The following is a 21,512-nucleotide window of genomic DNA, read 5'->3' on the forward strand; positions in this document are numbered from 1 at the left end:
TTTTTCATCAAACTAACTCAAACCCTAACTTGAATATCAAATCAAATAGATGAAATTCGGAGTTTGAGCTTACCAATACTATCACCGCGTAGCCAAGAACGAGAGGAACAACTTTAGAACTCGAGCTTTGATGAGAATCCGCCTCCTTCTTCTCTAAATCCACCTCTCCCTCTCTCTAAAACTCTTACTCTCTCACTAGATAAGGTTGGGAGTGTTTGATGAGTGAAAATGTGATCCAAACTGATCAAAGATCAGTTTTGATAACCCCAAACCGACCCCAAGTGAAAAGACCAAAGTACCCTTCATTTAGACCTTTTAAAAAGGCTGAAAATTGCATCAGACGGGTTCGGCGAGCCGCGCCGAAAGGTGGAGCGCCGCTCCAACCTTCAGGTCAGTTTTCAGTTTCTTGTTTTGGCCATAACTTTTTGACCGTAGCTCCGTTTTTGATGAATCAAATATCGTTGGAAACGTGATAAGATTTCCTTTCCAATGGTAAGGCTTTGGAACATCAACACAAAATTTATTTGGGGTTGAAAGGATACGTACACACCTTGTCACTTCAGACAACGTCCAGTTTCCTTCGGCGTCCGAGCAAGCAACACGTAAACATCATACACGCATTGTACACCATAAATACATTATGTACAATAAATATTTGGGTCTTACAGATCTTGTTAAATGTTGTTAACCCAATATTTATAATATCAAATGAGATTTTAAATTATTATATTATCATGATATTAACATGTATGAATATCTCTTAATATGATATATATACATTAAATGTCTTTACAACGATAATCGTTACATATATGTCTCGTTTAAAAATCATTAAGTTAGTAGTCTTGTTTTTACATATGTAGTTCATTGTTAATATACTTAATGATATGTTTACTTATCATAGTATCATGTTAACTATATATATATCCATATATATGTCATCATATAGTTTTTACAAGTTTTAACGTTCGTGAATCACCGGTCAACTTGGGTGGTCAATTGTCTATATGAAACATATTTCAATTAATCAAGTCTTAACAAGTTTGATTGCTTAACATGTTGGAAACATTTAATCATGTAAATATCAATCTCAGTTAATATATATAAACATGGAAAAGTTCGGGTCACTACAGTACCTACCCGTTAAATAAATTTCGTCCCGAAATTTTAAGCTGTTGAAGGTGTTGACGAATCTTCTGGAAATAGATGCGGGTATTTCTTCTTCATCTGATCTTCACGCTCCCAGGTGAACTTGGGTCCTCTACGAGCATTCCATCGAACCTTAACAATTGGTATCTTGTTTTGCTTAAGTCTTTTAACCTCACGATCCATTATTTCGATGGGTTCTTCGATGAATTGAAGTTTTTCATTGATTTAGATTTCATCTAACGGAATAGTGAGATCTTCTTTAGCAAAACATTTCTTCAAATTCGAGACGTGGAAAGTGTTATGCATAGCCGCGAGTTGTTGAGGTAACTCAAGTCGGTAAGCTACTGGTCCGACACGATCAATAATCTTGAATGGTCCAATATACCTTGGATTTAATTTCCCTCATTTACCAAATCGAACAACGCCGTTCCAAGGTGCAACTTTAAGCATGACCATCTCTCCAATTTCAAATTCTATATCTTTTCTTTTAATGTCAGCGTAGCTCTTTTGTCGACTTTGGGCGGTTTTCAACCGTTGTTGAATTTGGATGATCTTCTCGGTAGTTTCTTGTATAATCTCCGGACCCGTAATCTGTCTATCCCCCACTTCACTCCAACAAATCGGAGACCTGCACTTTCTACCATAAAGTGCTTCAATCGGCGCCATCTCAATGCTTGAATGGTAGCTGTTGTTGTAGGAAAATTCTGCTAACGGTAGATGTCGATCCCAACTGTTTCCGAAATCAATAACACATGCTCGTAGCATGTCTTCAAGCATTTGTATCGTCCTTTCGCTCTGCCCATCAGTTTTTAGATGATAGGCAGTACTCATGTCTAGACGAGTTCCTAATGCTTGATGTAATGTCTGCCAGAATCTTGAAATAAATCTGTCATCCCTATCAGAGATAATAGAGATTGGTATTCCATGTCTTGAGATGACTTCCTTCAAATACAGTCGTGCTAACTTCTCCATCTTGTCATCTTCCCTTATTGGCAGGAAGTGTGCTGATTTGGTGAGACGATCAACTATTACCCAAATAGTATCAAAACCACTTGCAGTCCTTGGCAATTTAGTGATGAAATCCATGGTAATGTTTTCCCATTTCCATTTCGGGATTTCGGGTTGTTGAAGTAGACCTGATGGTTTCTGATGCTCAGCTTTGACCTTAGAACACGTCAAACATTCTCCTACGTATTTAGCAACATCAGCTTTCATACCCGGCCACCAAAAATGTTTCTTGAGATCCTTGTACATCTTCTCCATTCCAGGATGTATTGAGTATCTAGTTTTATGAGCTTCTCTAAGTACCATTTCTCTCATATCTTTAAATTTTGGTACCCAAATCCTTTCAGCCCTATACCGGGTTCCGTCTTCCCGAATATTAAGATGCTTCTCCGATCCTTTGGGTATTTCATCCTTTAAATTTCCCTCTCTTAAAACTCCTTGTCGCGCCTTCTTTATTTGAGTAGTAAGGTTATTACGAATCATTATATTCATAGATTTTACTCGAATGGGTTCTCTGTCCTTCCTGCTCAAGGCATCGGCTACCACATTTGCCTTCCCCGGGTGGTAACGAATCTCAAAGTCGTAATCATTCAATAATTCAATCCACCTACGCTGCCTCATATTCAGTTGTTTCTGATTAAATATGTGTTGAAGACTTTTGTGGTCGGTATATATAATACTTTTGACCCCATATAAGTAGTGCCTCCAAGTCTTTAATGCAAAAACAACCGCGCCTAATTCCAAATCATGCGTCGTATAATTTTGTCCGTGAATCTTCAATTGTCTAGACGCATAAGCAATCACCTTCGTTCGTTGCATTAATACACAACCGAGACCTTGCTTTGATGCGTCACAATAAATCACAAAATCATCATTCTCTTCAGGCAATGACAATATAGGTGTCGTAGTTAGCTTTTTCTTCAATAACTGAAACGCTTTCTCTTGTTCATCATTCCATTCAAATTTATTCCCTTTATGCGTTAATGCAGTCATGGGTTTTGCTATTCTGGAAAAGTCTTGGATGAACCTTCTGTAGTAACCAGCTAGTCCTAAAAACTGGCGTATGTGTTTCGGAGTTTTCGGGGTTTCCCACTTTTCAACAGTTTCTATCTTTGCCGGATCCACCTTAATACCTTCTTTGTTCACTATGTGACCGAGGAATTGAACTTCTTCCAACCAAAATGCACACTTTGAAAACTTAGCGTACAATTCTTCCTTCCTCAATACTTCTAACACCTTTCTCAAATGTTCACCGTGTTCTTGGTCATTCTTTGAGTAAATAAGTATGTCATCAATGAAAACAATGACAAACTTGTCAAGGTATGGTCCACACACTCGGTTCATAAGGTCCATGAACACAGCTGGTGCATTAGTTAAACCAAACGGCAGGACCATAAACTTGTAATGACCGTAACGTGTTCTGAAAGTAGTCTTTGGAATATCATCTTCTTTCACCCGCATTTGATGATACCCGGAACGTAAGTCAATCTTTGAATAAACAGACTCGCACCCAGCGAGATGAAAGAACTGCAAAGCCAATTACAAGAACTTTTAGAGCGTGGTTTCATTCGACCAAGCACATCACCGTGGGGAGCTCCTGTTTTGTTTGTCAAGAAGAAAGATGGTACATTCAGGTTGTGTATCGACTACCGAGAGTTGAACAAACTTACCATCAAGAACCGCTACCCACTACCGAGAAATTCAACGGATCGATGTGGGGGTAATCCCGGTAATTCTTTCGGAAATACATCGGGAAATTCTTTTGCAATGGGAACATCATTGATACTCTTTTCTTCAGTTTGTACTTTCTCGACGTGTGCTAGAGCAGCATAGCAACCTTTTCTTATTAGTTTTTGTGCCTTCAAATTACTAATAAGATGTAGCTTCGTGTTGCCCTTTTCTCCGTACACCATTAAGGGTTTTCCTTTTTCTCGTATAATGCGAATTGCATTTTTGTAACAAACGATCTCTGCTTTCACTTCTTTCAACCAGTCCATACCAATTATCACATCAAAACTCCCTAACTCTACTGGTATCAAATCAATCTTAAATGTTTCGCTAACCAGTTTAATTTCTCGATTCCGACATATATTATCTGCTGAAATTAATTTACCATTTGCTAATTCGAGTAAAAATTTACTATCCAAAGGCGTCAATGGAAAACTTAATTTAGCACAAAAATCTCTACTCATATAGCTTCTATCCGCACCCGAATCAAATAAAACGTAAGCAGATTTATTGTCAATAAGAAACGTACCCGTAACAAGCTCCGGGTCTTCCTGTGCCTCTGCTGCATTAATATTGAAAACTCTTCCGCGGCCTTGTCCATTCGTGTTCTCCTGATTCGGGCAATTTCTAATAATGTGGCCCGGTTTTCCACATTTATAACAAACTACATTGGCATAACTTGCCCCGACACTACTTGCTCCGCCATTACTCGTTCCGACACCATTTGTTCCTTTCGTTCTATTAACCCCTGGTCCGTAGACCTCACACTTCGCCGCGCTATGACCATTTCTTTTACACTTGTTGCAAAATTTGGTGCAGAACCCCGAGTGATACTTTTCACACCTTTGGCATAGCTGCTTCTGATTGTTGTTGTTGTTGCGGTTATTATTGTTGTTGGGATGATTGTTGTAGTTGCTGTTGTTGTTGTTGTTGTTGTTGTTGGGCCGTTTGTTGTAGTTGCGATTGATGTTGCGATTGTTGGGATAATTGTTGCGATTATTGTTGTAATTGCTGTTGTTGTTGTATTGGTGATTCTTATCACCGTTTTCCTCCCACTTTCTTTTGACTTGCTTCACATTGGCCTCTTCAGCAGTCTGTTCTTTAATTCTTTCTTCAATCTGGTTCACTAGTTTGTGAGCCATTCTACATGCCTGTTGTATGGAGGCGGGCTCGTGTGAACTTATATCTTCTTGGATTCTTTCCGGTAATCCTTTCACAAACGCGTCGATCTTCTCTTCCTCATCTTCGAACGCTCCCGGACACAATAGGCACAATTCTGTGAATCGTCTTTCGTATGTGGTAATATCAAATCCTTGGGTTCGTAACCCTCTAAGTTCTGTCTTGAGCTTATTGACCTCGGTTCTGGGACGGTACTTCTCGTTCATCAAGTGCTTGAATGCTGACCACGGTAGTGCGTACGCATCATCTTGTCCCACTTGCTCTAGATAGGTATTCCACCATGTTAACGCAGAACCTGTGAAGGTATGCGTAGCGTACTTCACTTTGTCCTCTTCAGTACACTTTATAACAACCCTCACTTTTTAACTTCTGAAATTACTGAAATGACCCTAGGGTTTACTGTCTGACTATACGTATTAATTATTTAAGGGTTGTTATATACACAATCAATTTAACGTTGACCAAATAATAAACTTTTATTCGACACTCACTGCTAATTAAAATTTATGCATTTCAATAATATTATTTATAACTATTAATCTATAAGTAATAAATAAAAAGTGACATTTATATAAATAATAAAACAATTGGGAACTAAATAAAAATAAATACAAGTCATGAATTAGTAAAAAGAAAATAATACTTATCATGTAGTAAATGTAAAAATAATAATAAACATAATAATAATAATAATAGTAATAATAATGAGACTAAAGAATCTTAAACAATTACATCCTTATGTTGACTAAAAATAAAGTATAAACTAGTACATCCTTATGTTGACTAATTATAAACTAGTACCACCTTTTGTTGACTAAAAATTATAAAACAAAATAAAATCATTAATTAGAACATCCTTATGTTGACTAACACTCTAATACTTGCACTATATAAACACTCCTAGACTCCTAGTTTCTCATTCACAAATCATACCAAAATCCTCTCTCAAAAACAATCTCTCCCTCTCCCTCTCTTGTGGTATTCGGATCTCCAAGCTTGTTCTTCGTGTTCTTCAAGAATCTTCAAGGAGTTCTTCAAGATTTTTAAGGCTTTGATCTTCCATCTTCATCATGTTCATCTTTTCTTTGTTAATTATCTTGAATCTTCAAAGGTATAACATAAACCCTAAACTATTTACATAAACTTTAATCTTTGTTAATTCATATTCATATTATAAACTTGTTATTCATAAGTATATACATAAACACTCCTAGATTTATATATACATATATACATGTAAAAAAAATAAAAAATTTATGTATATATACGAATTATATATACATATACATATTAAAACCTTAAACCCTAATACTACTTATACTAGTACTTAACATGTATACACTATTACTATTACTAGCACCTATAACCTACTACTTATATTGTAGCACAAAAACATTTTGGGATATGTATTAGAGATGTATAGATCTTCGAACTTTCTTGACGAATGGTTTCTACGAGATTCTAGGCAGAGGGTTTGGATTTCCGATTTAAAGGGTCCTATGGCTCAAGCCCCTAGATCTAAATTAGCCATTCGAAGGGAAAGGGGTGATTGGAAGCTTATCTAATACGGCAAGTATCCTAAAATGAAAAACACTCATAAAAGTAGAAACTCTCTAGTCATAGAAACTTAGTAAAATAAGAAACTTTCTAAAAATGGAAACTTTATAAAAATAGTAACTTACTAGGAATAGAAACTTAGTAAAACAAACTATACTTAAACACATACTTAAACTTAAACATGGGCAAAACACTTAACTACTCTTAAATGTCAATAGGTTGACTTTCCTGCTCACTCGTTCAACTCTTTATTTCGAGGAATAACTCTCTCTCTACTTACTAAGGTGACTTTCATAGCCTCACTCTTATTGCTATAGCACTTTTTATACTTACTGGGGTGAGACACATGCTGCTTTTATACTTTAAACAACTTAGACACAAGTACGAACCTAAACTGTACTATGACTAGCTTATGCTACTAAGACCTCACGGTGATATTTTTTAATTGCTTTCAGGATAAGGCATTCTTAATTATTGGGGGTAGGCCTATTGGGAGTAACGTCCCCGATACATTTGACCGTGATGTCTTTGTATTACTTAATAATGATTTAAACATGGTGATAAGGTACTGCCAACTTATCATCGGGGCAACAAAACAAACGTTTAGTCTAAAATATCACGAATCAGTACTACTTTTGGATCTGCGAGATCTACTTTTTGATCCCGCGGGAGATCAACTTTACAACTAAATCTTGTGGTCTAAAAACAACGATAACTACTTTTGTTAAACCTATGAACTTCACTCAACCTTTTTGGTTGACACTTTAGCATGTTTTGTCTCAGGTGCTGTTTGATTCAAGCTTTCTTATCTACTACTTATGTGATGCTACTTGGACTTAGGATCAAGAGATATCGCATTTATTACTTCTGCATATGAACAATTACTTTATCGTTATTTCCATTATTGTAACGACATTTCATTTTTCGCTGCGTACTCAATAAAGTTAAATTTTCTCATTTAGTATTGTTCTCGTATTATAATATGTTGGTTTATTTGATATTAGTAACGTTTCTTCCAGACCCTATTGGGAGGACGTTACAGATTGGTATCAGAGCATAACCAGGCTGTTATAGAGAACCAGGATTGCATTTTTATGTGTGCCTTACTTGCTAGCTAGGGTGCCTTAGTAATCTAGGAAACTATAACCTTTCCTGCCTTAGACTTAAAGCATTTAGAATTGCCTTATAATCTTAACAATCATGCTTTACCAAACTTGACTTAAAGATTCTAATCAAAGTCTCTTTTCTAATGTAGGACTACAACTTTCCTTGACCATAGTGCCTTTAATTGTTGCCTTTAACTGTTAAATGCTACACTATACTTTAGAAACTTTACTTATCTTAGAATGCCGAGCTAATCTAAGAACTCTGCTCACTTTCCTGAGTACTATCCAATTACACCACTGCATCTAAATGCGACACAATGATTTCAGAAATTCTTGACATTCATAAGTCATCTATCATGGTTATGTGTATTACATATGTATTACATGAAATATTATCCATGATTTTGAAATTCTTATAATTATTACTACTCACACTCAAAAGTATATAACTCTCTGTTATATCACGTACCTATATGCCTTATGCCTTTATGCATCGGTTTGCGAATTGAAAAATGTCATTGGGTTATCACAGTATACGAATTGAAAGTCTTTAATCAAAAGATTATTAGATTACATACTTATCACTTTATGATCTCGACACATCATACTGCCATTATTAAAGTAAAGACACATCATATCTTATTATATCTTATCGTATCTATCCTAATAGATTTTGTCTAACACTTTTCCTAAATTCCCTCCATAAATTACGGAAATCTTTTTGCTATATACACGTATTCGAGGAGACGAATATATCATCCAGTATTCAAAACTAATCTCATATCAAAAACCCTAATTCCAAACACATAATATGGATTCCTCGAACTCTTCGAGCTCCAATGGCAGCGTAACCGGAATGAACCAACCAATCAGCCATCATCTATTTTGGATGAATTGGGGATGGGTTCGTAGTAAACTTAATCAATGGAGACAAGAAGAAGGTGATCCCTTCCACCAACCGAATTCACCTCTTGGTGAAGAACCTGAAGCACTTACTGGCGAACCCGTTCGAAACACTATTTTCACCCTCATTTCCAGGATATCCAGTCACGAATATATAATATCTAAAATTTTAGATCTTATTCATCCACTTGTCCGAACCGCCAATCATCCCGGAATAATAGAAGAAGTCAACGAGCTTCGCGCTCGAGTAGTGGCTCTGGAGAATATGGTGCGAAACCTACGAACACCAGCAGCAGCACCAGCAGCATAACCAGTACCACCAGTACCATCGGCATCACCACCAACATCACCAGCTTCACCAACGAAAACATCCGCATTCCACGCCTCAACATCACACTCAGTACCTCAAACATCAACATCATACGCCCCATAGATACCAAGGAATATTAGTAATAATGAGTTAAGATGTATTGACTCATTCTTCCTGAAGAATTACATATGTATACTTTATATATATGGATTGGAACAATAATAAATCTTTTCATACTAAGCTATTACGTGTGAATCTTAACTAGTATGTACTACTTGATTAATTCATATCATTAATATGCTATGATGTACATCCTTCGTTAATGACTTAACAATTGTTAATCACTGCTTCAACACAATAAACTCCATTTCATAATAAACCAAGTGTATTACTCAAATACATGATTGATTGTATACTTTCATTTTCGATATACTCGAAACTTTCTAGAAAAAATCATTCGTGCCTTATGAATTTCACAAGAATTCCACGAGCACCAACATCATATACTGGGGTATATCAATAACAATGAACGATGAAGTATTGATTCATAACTTCATTAGCGAAATATTTCGCGACAATTATGAAATCTCTAAGGTTTTGGAGATTATTTATTCTCGTTTCAACGGCAAATCAAATGAGTTTAATATTATATTAACTCATTAAATCTATATTATATCTGAAGAATACATATATGAACGTATATCTTCTCTTTTGTACAAACTGTTAATTGTGAAAATATTTTAATGGGTAGGTAATACCCGAGAAATATTTATATCTCACATTAATATGTTACATTGTACATTCTTCAAATTCTGATTCAATAATCAGTAACTATACTACTTACATCCACATATGTATCCGCGCACCAAAGAACAACCATTTTCATTCAAATCAAATTACATATTCTGAATTTGACATATCAGAATTTAAGTAAAGCTATAGCAGATGTTATCTTCCTAAAGATCACTACATTCATGAATTATATTCATTCGTATTCTATGATGAATTATCACATCAAACCACCAAAATTATCATTCATTACTTTTGAAATCAACAACGCCTATTCGTCAACCATTAGATCCATTGACGATTACAATCAGCGTTTAATCATCTAAAAATAAAATTTCTTGAAACCATCTCGGGTTGTCAATCAATGATTCAGATTCGTTAACCTTGAGAATGCTGACGAAGCAGCAAATGCTATAGATGTTCTTAAGGGCTAACAGTTTAATAATAAAGAATGGTACGTTGGAAAAGCCCAAAAGAAAATTTGGAACTGAAAAACGGATTGAGCTAACCATGGAGGAGACCAAGGACAAACACAAGGGCCAAACCCTATATTCAAAGAATCCAGGAAATTCTGAATCCGGTGAAATCTTTAGAGAATATCTTGCTCCAAAGTCATGTTAAAAGCTTGCAGAAAATTTTTCTTCATCAACTTTCGAACTTAGAAATTCCAAAATATCATCATAAATATCCTCTATATTTCGGAAGATATCTTCATAACGATTCATGTCCGCAATTAAGTATCTCTTTGCGATATCTTTATAAAGGAAACTGTTTTAGTTTCTATATTCTGTAAAATTCGAGTTTAAATTATAAATGCTTTGAAGAAGTGATTGGGAATTGAAGCATGAGTTAATATAATATAATGACGTCAGGCCAACGTGATTATATTACAGTAAGTCATGCTCAGTTTTTAATGGAAGATGATGATTCATAGATTTTATAATCATCATTTGCCATGTTACACGACTCTTACATTCTATTTAACCTCTAAACATATCAAGAAAATATTTTTCTTGATGATTCGGTCTTTTTCGGATATTCTGGTAATATGACAAATCAAATCGTGCTATTACCTTTCCTTTCTACTTTATATATTATGATCATTCAAAACTTCATACCTATGAATTCTGGACCATTACTCGCTTGACTTGAAGTCGGGAAGAAGAAACAAAAACATAAAGCTCCGACATATAAGGGAAAATATAAAGCCCGATAACGACTCCGAAATTAAAAACCGTGTATATCAATGCGTATAGCAATATAAAGACACGGGATAATTAAAAACACTATAACCCCAAGAGCATAGAAGAAGTAAACAGATTCCTCTGGCGGTAAAAGAAAAAGAAGAATGACTGCATAGATGGTCAATATAATAACCAGGATCAGAACTGGATTTAGCATTTTCTTAATCTTTTGGAAGTTTGAATTGAGAAAGAAAGTATAGAAGTGGTGAAGATAATGAAACGGAAGAAGCTAATTTATAGCAAAATTCCAAACACATCAATCGAGGCAAATCACCGCATTTAATCAAACAAATCTCAAAATTTCGTAAATACCGGAGAATCAAATCTTATAGATTATGAAGATTTTCTTTAATTCCTTGAATTCCGGAAATCAATCGTGATTACGTCAAAAGTTAAGGCGAACATTTAATTTTCTCATTTCACTCTTTTATGATAGCTTCGTTTATACTCTTCCTATAAACGAATCGTTTTATCCATATTATTCAATAGTGATAAAACTTTATTTTTCAACTTATATTCATCATTAAAATATTCTTGTTGTAAACAATGAAGATCTCTATCAAATTTCATGACTGTGATTTTCACGAACTCCTCTCTGTTTGTCTGCCCTAATATTGTGGCATAAAATGCTCAAGGTTTTAAATGAGCTCAATACCATTCATAACACATTTCATGTATCCAATTTACTGAAATGACTTGTATAACATCATCATTTTGAATGATCTTCGCATTAATGATAAAATGCACTTCGTTGAAGAACCTATAGAAATCATGGAAGGAAAGGTCAAACAAACGCGTAAAAGCAACATACCTATCATTAAAGTCTGTTGGAATTCGCGTAGAGGCCCCGAATATACCTGGGAACGCAAAGACCATATGAAACGGAAATATCCCCATCTCTTCTCAACTGCTGATGCATCCGAGAAGTATACCTAAAACTTCGGGACGAAGTTTTTATTAACGGGGAGGTACTATAACAACCCTCACTTTTTAACTTCTGAAATTACTGAAATGACCCTAGGGTTTACTGTCTGACTATACGTATTAATTATTTAAGGGTTGTTATATACACAATCAATTTAACGTTGACCAAATAATAAACTTTTATTCGACACTCACTGCTAATTAAAATTTATGCATTTCAATAATATTATTTATAACTATTAATCTATAAGTAATAAATAAAAAGTGACATTTATATAAATAATAAAACAATTGGGAACTAAATAAAAATAAATACAAGTCATGAATTAGTAAAAAGAAAATAATACTTATCATGTAGTAAATGTAAAAATAATAATAAACATAATAATAATAATAATAGTAATAATAATGAGACTAAAGAATCTTAAACAATTACATCCTTATGTTGACTAAAAATAAAGTATAAACTAGTACATCCTTATGTTGACTAATTATAAACTAGTACCACCTTTTGTTGACTAAAAATTATAAAACAAAATAAAATCATTAATTAGAACATCCTTATGTTAACTAACACTCTAATACTTGCACTATATAAACACTCCTAGACTCCTAGTTTCTCATTCACAAATCACACCAAAATCCTCTCTCAAAAACAATCTCTCCCTCTCCCTCTCTTGTGGTATTCGGATCTCCAAGCTTGTTCTTCGTGTTCTTCAAGAATCTTCAAGGAGTTCTTCAAGATTTTTAAGGCTTTGATCTTCCATCTTCATTGTGTTCATCTTTTCTTTGTTAATTATCTTGAATCTTCAAAGGTATAACATAAACCCTAAACTATTTACATAAACTTTAATCTTTGTTAATTCATATTCATATTATAAACTTGTTATTCATAAGTATATACATAAACACTCCTAGATTTATATATACATATATACATGTAAAAAAAAAAAAATTTATGTATATATACGAATTATATATACATATACATATTAAAACCTTAAACCCTAATACTACTTATACTAGTACTTAACATGTATACACTATTACTATTACTAGCACCTATAACCTACTACTTATATTGTAGCACAAAAACATTTTGGGATATGTATTAGAGATGTATAGATCTTCGAACTTTCTTGACGAATGGTTTCTACGAGATTCTAGGAAGAGGGTTTGGATTTCCGATTTAAAGGGTCCTATGGCTCAAGCCCCTAGATCTAAATTAGCCATTCGAAGGGAAAGGGGTGATTGGAAGCTTATCTAATACGGCAAGTATCCTAAAATGAAAAACACTCATAAAAGTAGAAACTCTCTAGTCATAGAAACTTAGTAAAATAAGAAACTTTCTAAAAATGGAAACTTTATAAAAATAGTAACTTACTAGGAATAGAAACTTAGTAAAACAAACTATACTTAAACACATACTTAAACTTAAACATGGGCAAAACACTTAACTACTCTTAAATGTCAATAGGTTGACTTTCCTGCTCACTCGTTCAACTCTTTATTCCGAGGAATAACTCTCTCTCTACTTACTAAGGTGACTTTCATAGCCCCACTCTTATTGCTATAGCACTTTTTATACTTACTGGGGTGAGACACATGCTGCTTTTATACTTTAAACAACTTAGACACAAGTACGAACCTAAACTGTACTATGACTAGCTTATGCTACTAAGACCTCACGGTGATATTTTTTAATTGCTTTCAGGATAAGGCATTCTTAATTATTGGGGGTAGGCCTATTGGGAGTAACGTCCCCGATACATTTGACCGTGATGTCTTTGTATTACTTAATAATGATTTAAACATGGTGATAAGGTACTGCCAACTTATCATCGGGGCAACAAAACAAACGTTTAGTCTAAAATATCACGAATCAGTACTACTTTTGGATCTGCGAGATCTACTTTTTGATCCTGCGGGAGATCAACTTTACAACTAAATCTTGTGGTCTAAAAACAACGATAACTACTTTTGTTAAACCTATGAACTTCACTCAACCTTTTTGGTTGACACTTTAGCATGTTTTGTCTCAGGTGCTGTTTGATTCAAGCTTTCTTATCTACTACTTATGTGATGCTACTTGGACTTAGGATCAAGAGATATCGCATTTATTACTTCTGCATATGAACAATTACTTTATCGTTATTTCCATTATTGTAACGACATTTCATTTTCCGCTGCGTACTCAATAAAGTTAAATTTTCTCATTTAGTATTGTTCTCGTATTATAATATGTTGGTTTATTTGATATTAGTAACGTTTCTTCCAGACCCTATTGGGAGGACGTTACACACTTACTTATGGCAAACACCGATTCGACCTTCTCGGTCCACCGTTTCAATCCGATCGGTCCTTCGGTTCTATCAAATTCCAAAGGTTTGCAGGCAGTGAATTCTTTGTAGGTGCATCCTACACGATTTCCTGTACTACTAGATCCAATGTTATTGTTGGTATGTAGCGCAGCCTGTACTGCGGCTATGTTTGAAGCTAGAAAAGTACGGAATTCCTCTTCATTCATATTCACGGTGTGTCGAGTAGTCGGTGCCATTTCCTTCAAAATAGTCAAATGGAACAAGTTAATCATACAGAATATTAAGAGTAGTTAATAGTATTTCGTAGCATAATATGAACTCATTTATAAAAGCTTTTTCTTCATATTAGCGTTTTATAAGTTTAAATTCGGGTAGTACCTACCCGTTAAGTTCATACTTAGTAGCTAATATACAATTCAACTACTACAATTCTATATGAAAAACTGATTATAATAATATTTCGCGTTCAAACTTTTATACAATATTTTACAAACTTACAATACCGCTTATTTTACATAAAGCATGAAATATAGCACACAATAACTTTGATACAAGATAGTTGTGAAGATAATTCTAGCTAGTACACAAGTCGTTCAGCAAAGGCAATAAAGACACGTAATTCATACGTCCAGAAACAAGTCATGCATTCTGGTTTTACTAGGATTACTTCCCATCCTTGGTCTTGTGGAACATAACCGTTATGGCCGTTGATAAGACAGCGTGTTGTAACGTCGTCAAAGGGACGAGGGTTACGTAATGTCCAACAGTCCTGTAACAATCTAAAAACCTCATTTCTTACCCCAATTACCGACTCCGTCACTTGTGGGAACGTTTTGTTTAATAGTTGTAGCCCGATGTTCTTGTTCTCACTTTGGTGAGAAGCGAACATTACTAATCCGTAAGCATAACATGCTTCTTTATGTTGCATGTTAGCCGCTTTTTCTAAATCACGAAGTCCAATATTCGGATATATTGAGTCAAAATAATTTCTTAACCCATTGCGTAAAATAGCATTTGGGTTCCTCGCAATATATGCGTCAAAGTAAACACATCGTAACTTATGGATTTCCCAATGTGATATCCCCCATCTTTCGAACGAAAGCCTTTTATAAACCAAGGCATTCTTGGAACGTTCTTCGAATGTCTTACAAACTGATCTCGCCTTAAATAGTTGTGCCGAGGAATTCTGACCGACTCTAGACAAGATTTCATCAATCATGTCTCCGGGTAGGTCTTTTAAAATATTGGGTTGTCTATCCATTTTGTGTTTTTATACTGTAAAATAGACAAGAGTTAGATTCATAAAAAAAATACTTATTAATACAAGCAATTTTTACATATATCATAAAGCATAAGCACACTATATTACATATATTACACCACACGAATACAACTATCTTATTCCGACTCGTTTGTTTATTTTTCTTCGGTTTTGGTTCGTTTTGCCAAGTTTCTAGGGATATATGACGTTCCCCTAATACGAGCCGTCGTTTTCCACAACGGTTTAGAAAAACCTGGTGGTTTAGAGGTTCCCGGGTCATTGTTACAACTTAAGGGCTTCGGGGGTTGACGATACATATAAAGTTCATCGGGGTTGGAATTAGATTTCTCTATTTTTATGCCCTTTCCCTTATTATTTTATTTTGCCTTTTTAAATTCAGTTGGGGTAATTTCTATAACATCATCGGAATTCTCGTCGGAATCTGATTCATCGGAGAATTGGTAATCCTCCCAATATTTTGCTTCCTTGGCGGAAACACCATTGACCATAATTAACCTTGGTCGGTTGGTTGAGGATTTTCTTTTACTTAACCGTTTTATTATTTCCCCCACCGGTTCTATTTCTTCATCCGGTTCCGATTCTTCTTCCGGTTCCGATTCTTCTTCCGGTTCCGACTCTTCTTCCGGTTCCTCTTCGGGAACTTGTGAATCAGTCCACGAATCATTCCAATTTACATTTGACTCTTCATTATTATTAGGTGAGTCAATGGGACTTGTTCTAGAGGTAGACATCCATCACATAATATCAAACGCGTTAAGAGATTAATATATCACATAATATTCACATGTTAAAAATATATAGTTTCCAACAAAATTTGTTAAGCAATCATTTTTCAAGTAAACACGGTCGAAGTCCAGACTTACTAATGCATCCTAACAAACTCGATAAGACACATTAATGCAAAATTTTCTGGTTCTCTAAGACCAACGCTCGGATACCAACTGAAATGTCCCGTTCTTATTGATTAAAAACGTTCCATATTAATTGATTTCGTTGCGAGGTTTTGACCTCTATATGAGACATTTTTCAAAGACTGCATTCATTTTAAAACAAACCATAACCTTTATTTCATCAATAAAGGTTTAAAAAGCTTTACGTAGATTATCAAATAATGATAATCTAAAATATTCTGTTTACACACGACCATTACATAATGGTTTACAATACAAATATGTTACAACAAAATAAGTTTCTTGAATGCAGTTTTTACACAATATCATACAAGCATGGACTCCAAATCCTGAGAATAAACATGCTTAAAACGTCAACAAAAATGTTGGTGAGTTATAGGTTTAACCTATATATATCAAATTATAATAATAGACCACAAGATTTCATATTTCAATACACATCCGATACATAGAGATAAAAATCATTCATATGGTGAACACCTGGTAACCGACATTAACAAGATGCATATATAAGAATATCCCCATCATTCCGGGACACCCTTCGGATATGATATAAATTTCGAAGTACTAAAGCATCCGGTACTTTGGATGGGGTTTGTTAGGCCCAATAGATCTATCTTTAGGATTCACGTCAATTAGGGTGTATGTTCCCTAATTCTTAGATTACCAGACTTAATAAAAAGGGGCATATTCGATTTCGATAATTCAACCATAGAATGTAGTTTCACGTACTCGTGTCTATTTTGTAAATCATTTATAAAACCTGCATGTATTCTCATCCCAAAAATATTAGATTTTAAAAGTGGGACTATAACTCACTTTCACAGATTTTTACTTCGTCGGGAAGTAAGACTTGACCACTGGTTGATTCACGAACCTATAACAATATATACATATATATCAAAGTATGTTTAAAATATATTTACAACACTTTTAATATATTTTAATGTTTTAAGTTTATTAAGTCAGCTGTCCTCGTTAGTAACCTACAACTAGTTGTCCACAGTTAGATGTATAGAAATAAATCGATAAATATTATCTTGAATCAATCCACGACCCAGTGTATACGTATCTCAGTATTGATCACAACTCAAACTATATATATTTTGGAATCAACCTCAACCCTGTATAGCTAACTCCAACATTCACATATAGAGTGTCTATGGTTGTTCCGAAATATATATAGATGTGTCGACATCATAGGTAGAAACATTGTATACGTGTCTATGGTATCTCAAGATTACATAATATACAATACAAGTTGATTAAGTTATGGTTGGAATAGATTTGTTACCAATTTTCACGTAGCTAAAATGAGAAAAATTATCCAATCTTGTTTTACCCATAACTTCTTCATTTTAAATCCGTTTTGAGTGAATCAAATTGCTATGGTTTCATATTGAACTCTATTTTATGAATCTAAATAGAAAAAGTATAGGTTTATAGTCGGAAAAATAAGTTACAAGTCATTTTTGTAAAGGTAGTCATTTCAGTCGAAAGAACGACGTCTAGATGACCATTTTAGAAAACATACTTCCACTTTGAGTTTAACCATAATTTTTGGATATAGTTTCATGTTCATAATAAAAATCATTTTCTAAGAATAACAACTTTTAAATCAAAGTTTATCATAGTTTTTAATTAACTAACCCAAAACAGCCCTCGGTGTTACTACGACGGCGTAAATCCGGTTTTACGGTGTTTTTCGTGTTTCCAGGTTTTAAATCATTAAGTTAGCATATCATATAGATATAGAACATGTGTTTAGTTGATTTTAAAAGTCAAGTTAGAAGGATTAACTTTTGTTTGCGAACAAGTTTAGAATTAACTAAACTATGTTCTAGTGATTACAAGTTTAAACCTTCGAATAAGATAGCTTTATATGTATGAATCGAATGATGTTATGAACATCATTTCTACCTTAAGTTCCTTGGATAAACCTACTGGAAAAGAGAAAAATGGATCTAGCTTCAACGGATCCTTGGATGGCTCGAAGTTCTTGAAGCAGAATCATGACACGAAAACAAGTTCAAGTAAGATCATCACTTGAAATAAGATTGTTATAGTTATAGAAATTGAACCAAAGTTTGAATATGATTATTACCTTGTATTAGAATGATAACCTACTGTAAGAAACAAAGATTTCTTGAGGTTGGATGATCACCTTACAAGATTGGAAGTGAGCTAGCAAACTTGAAAGTATTCTTGATTTTATGTAACTAGAACTTGTAGAATTTATGAAGAACACTTAGAACTTGAAGATAGAACTTGAGAGAGATCAATTAGATGAAGAAAATTGAAGAATGAAAGTATTTTTAGGTGTTTTTAGTCGTTGGTGTATGGATTAGATATAAAGGATATGTAATTTTGTTTTCATGTAATTAAGTCATGAATGATTACTCATATTTTTGTAATTTTATGAGATATTTCATGCTATTTGCCAAATGATGGTTCCCACATGTATTAGGTGACTCACATGGGCTGCTAAGAGCTAATCATTGGAGTGTATATACCAATAGTACATACATCTAAAAGCTGTGTATTGTACGAGTACGAATACGGGTGCATACGAGTAGAATTGTTGATGAAACTGAACGAGGATGTAATTGTAAGCATTTTTGTTAAGTAGAAGTATTTTGATAAGTGTATTGAAGTCTTTCAAAAGTGTATAAATACATATTAAAACACTACATGTATATACATTTTAACTGAGTCGTTAAGTCATCGTTAGTCGTTACATGTAAGTGTTGTTTTGAAACCTTTAGGTTAACGATCTTGTTAAATGTTGTTAACCCAATGTTTATAATATCAAATGAGATTTTAAATTATTATATTATCATGATATTATCATGTATGAATATCTCTTAATATGATATATATACATTAAATGTCTTTACAACGATAATCGTTACATATATGTCTCGTTTAAAAATCATTAAGTTAGTAGTCTTATTTTTACATATGTAGTTCATTGTTAATATACTTAATGATATGTTTACTTATCATAGTATCATGTTAACTATATATATATATCCATATATATTTCATCATATAGTTTTTACAAGTTTTAACGTTCGTGAATCACCGGTCAACTTGGGTGGTCAATTGTCTATATGAAACATATTTCAATTAATCAAGTCTTAACAAGTTTGATTGCTTAACATGTTGGAAACATTTAATCATGTAAATATCAATCTCAATTAATATATATAAACATGGAAAAGTTCGGGTCACTACACCAGGTCTATGGTCTGTTACAGAAACCATAAAACAGTAGGTAGCAGACAGAAAGTAGAAAAATAATGGGTTCCGGTGAGTTTGATGCTTGATGCTTATCACGGTTCTCATCCTTGATGAATATAGCTTCAAGTGTACAACTCGTTGATGTGTTTGCATCATCTTGACCAAGATTTGACCATCATAACCCAAGTGCAAGTCTAAGACATGAAGCACAACTCACTTAAGTGTTGCAAGTGTTTTGATGAACCAAAGTTACATCAAAGTCTTAGATCTAACACATACATGAACTTTAAGACTAATAATAAGTTACAAACTTGAAAGTAAACTAACTAATCAAGATCTTAAGATGTAGAACATAGTTCTTAGTTAGATCTTGAAGATCCAAGACCCAAAAGTCTAGATCAAGCATAAGTATACAACGTTATATTTAAAGAAAACTTATTTACATGTTCTTGAACTTTTAAGTTAACTTTTAGTTCCAAGAGATATGAGATCAAGACTAACTTGTAGTACTTGACCAACAACAACCAAAATCATAAAATTAAAGTGCAAGTAAAACTAAATAAACAAGTAAAAGGTTCATGGTTGTTCATACTTTTAAAGATTCAACCAAGGTTTGATCTTTAAGTAAATTAAACTTTAAGTTTACTTCAAGAACTACAAGTATGAGTTACAACACAAGAACTTTCTTTCTTTAACAAGTATTGGAGATCATAAACTAAGAAGTTTATGTCTTGTGTGTTCTTGTTAGAACAAGATAGATGAAGAATCAAACTAATAAGTTTGCTTCTTAGAAGATCATAAGTAAATAACAAAAACAACTAGTAATTACAAGTAATCAAAGACAAGTAACAAGTAAACAAAAGAATGATGATGATGAATGATCTTGGTTCGGTTTTACAAAGAGAAAAAGAAGGAAGAAAAGATTCAAGTTTACTTACAAGAACTAGAGAAAAATGAGAGGAAAGTTGAGAGGATTTTTGCAAGTAAGTGTGTGTGTGTTTGAATGAGGTTTACAAGTAATGAAGTAATGCAAGGAAATGAACCAAAAAATCCCTCCAAGTCCCTCTAGGCCTACGGCCTGCAGCAGAAACAAAAGGGGGAAGGGAAGAATTCAAGGGTCACTAGAATGTAAAGCTTGAAAAAAAAGTGGTTACTTGGTGTATGTGCATGGGGATAACAAGTTAACTAGATTCCTCATGTACAAACTAACTAGTTCATGATCTAAGTAATATTTACAAGTAGTAGTAATGGACTAGTTAGTCCAATAAGGTGTAGGGTGGGCTTATAAGTCCAAAACCATGAGTCCATTATCACTAATAAAGCCCAAGTTCACTTAATTAACAAATAAATCCAATTAAAACCCAAGTAACTAACTAATAACCTTAGTTAATTAAAATGATTAATAAAACTTAATCATGAATGCAAATAATATCTAAAAATATTATTCGTGAAGTTTCGTGTGTCACAAAGACGTTTCGGGCAATTAAAGTCAAGTTCGGGCAATCATGGCAACATGTAAATGTAATAACATACATTCGTTTAATCACACGTATTAATAATAACAATTATTAATAAATAAACGTTGGAAAATCCAGGTTCGTTACATAATCTTCCATCCCAAAGTGCTAACAAGGTATGTCTTTTTTTTTTTTTTTTGAAAAGTTTGGTTGTTCTTCATTTACTTTATATACACAATTACATGCTTCAATTATGTACTCCATTTTTGTTATTGTATGCACCACGAACCCCTTTAATGAAAAAACCCCTTTTGAAATCTTGAAATAAATTAGGGTTTATTTTTATTCACGCTTGTTAATTTTGTAAGGTTTTTTTTTAAAGATTGAATCTTTGTATTGTTGAA

At 33.7% G+C, this 21,512-nt stretch overlaps 1 protein-coding gene across 1 annotated transcript in view; it reads left to right on the forward strand.

Moving 5' to 3' along the window:
* Positions 1-21,512, forward strand: part of LOC139864279 (uncharacterized) — a 62,627-nt gene that overhangs the window by 39,259 nt on the left and 1,856 nt on the right. The window lies entirely within an intron of this gene.

The sequence above is a fragment of the Rutidosis leptorrhynchoides genome, chromosome 8, assembly GCF_046630445.1.
Source record: "Rutidosis leptorrhynchoides isolate AG116_Rl617_1_P2 chromosome 8, CSIRO_AGI_Rlap_v1, whole genome shotgun sequence".
NCBI lineage: Eukaryota > Viridiplantae > Streptophyta > Magnoliopsida > Asterales > Asteraceae > Rutidosis > Rutidosis leptorrhynchoides.